This window comes from Dioscorea cayenensis, chromosome 7, assembly GCF_009730915.1.
Source record: "Dioscorea cayenensis subsp. rotundata cultivar TDr96_F1 chromosome 7, TDr96_F1_v2_PseudoChromosome.rev07_lg8_w22 25.fasta, whole genome shotgun sequence".
NCBI lineage: Eukaryota > Viridiplantae > Streptophyta > Magnoliopsida > Dioscoreales > Dioscoreaceae > Dioscorea > Dioscorea cayenensis.
In genome coordinates, this window is record NC_052477.1 from 12,347,226 (window position 1) to 12,349,243 (window position 2,018).

Genomic DNA, 2,018 nt, shown 5'->3' on the forward strand with positions numbered 1-2,018 from the left:
GAAACCTCCAAGCTTCGGTGAAGTCACTTGAGCATCGAGTAGGGGAACTCACAAAGGCAAATTCTGAACATCCCCTAGGGTGTCTTCCAAGTAACACGGAAGAAAATCCAAGGGAGCACTTAAAGGCCATTACTCTTAGAAGTGGGAGGCAAGTGGAGACAAGGGTCGAAGTTGACCCAAGTGTCAAGAAAGTGGGGTAGCCTCCGGGAAGACCCCAAGCTAGTTGAAGGAAGTAGTGAAGACAAAAATCAAGGAAGATATGACAAGGCCCAACAACAAAGACAGTCAGAATCATCCGAATACAAGCCTCCAATACCCTATCCAACAAGATTAAAGCATGACAAGGAGGATATTCATTTCAGAAAATTCATCAACATCTTCAAACAACTTCACTTGAACATCCCGATAGTTGAAGCGTTGACTCAAATGCCAAAATATGCCAAGTTCTTAAAAGAGCTCCTCACAAACAAGAGAAAGTTGGAGGAAGATGGCACGGTTGCGCTTATGGGGAATTGCTCAGCCATTCTAGAAAAGAAGCTCCCACAAAAGTTGAAAGATCCAGGAAGCTTCATTATCCTGTGCATGCTTGAAGGTGGAATCCAAGAAAATGCTCTAGCGGATTCGGGGGCTAGCATAAACGTCATGCCCTACACCATGTATTTGAAGCTTGGCTTGGATGAGTTGAGGCCCACGAGGATGACCTTACAATTGGCGGATCGATCAACAAGAAAACCTCGTGGGATTGTTGAAGATGTAATTGTCCGAGTGGACAAATTTGTTTTTCTCGTAGATTTTGTCATCATGGACATAGATGAAGATGTGGAGATACCACTGATTCTTGGCCGACCATTCCTCAGCACCTCGGGTGCCTTGATTGACTTGAAAAGAGGAAAGTTAAAGTTAAGAGTCGGAGAAGAGGAAGTGGTGTACACTTTGCCGGCTGCCATGAAACATTCTTTAGATCATGATGACACACTTTACTTTGTTGATGAAACTGATAGATTGATTTCTGATTGTGTGCAGGAGGTGCTCTCTATAAATCCCTTGGATGAATACTTGGAAGAGTTGGAGAATGAAGAACAAGGAGAACCTCACCAACATCCTCAAATTGATAATTTGAAGCAACCAAAAGAGAGGGTGTCCTGCACTAATGCTAAGGAAAAAGAGAAAAAAGAGTCATTTGTCAAGAAGATGTGGAGGGAGATTCATGGGAGAAAGAAGAAAGGTAACAAGCTTCATCACCCCACTTCTCATGGAGGAAAGGTAAATTTTTCACCCCTCTCTACTCATGAGCAATTTGAGGTCTTCTCAATGTTGTCACTGAATTTACCGGGAAGAAACAATGCTACAAAGGAAACCGGGGGTGGCATCAAACTCTTTGAGCCCCCATGAGGTAAGGAATGAGGTACGTTAGGCTTGTGACGTTAAACAAGCGCTTCTTGGGAGGCAACCCAAGTGTTTGGTGGTGTTTGCTTGCATTTTTCGTATTCTAGGTCTTAGTTCATTTCAATTCTCGGGTTTCTTAGACTTGTTTTACTTTTGAATAAGTTCATGCTCACACACTTGGCGTAGTGCTGTCATCGTTTCAATTGTGGTATGTTTGTGCAACTTCTTGAGAAACTCATATTTAGATGTTAATTCATGCACTGGATCGTCGTTTTATTCAATTTACTCATTTTTTGGAGGTGTCTTCGAGCCTGCTATATCATTTTTTTCATCATTTGGGGCAGCTTTTCGAAGTTTTAATTGGTTTTAATGGGTATATGGCCTTCTCTGGGGCGTATGGTGTCCCGTCTGAGACGAGCATAGAGGCTCTGTGCCCGTCGAGGCGGCCCCCATCTGACCCCTATACCGGGCCGTCTGCGGCCAGGAGAGCCCCTCGGCCGAGGAGGGCCTCTTGGCCCATCTGAGCCCCATAAAGGGAGCCGTATGGGGACCCGTATCGGGTCAGCCCCCACACCCATTTAACCTCTCTCTCTCTTTCTCTTTCTTCCATTCTTTTCTTTTATCTCTTTTTC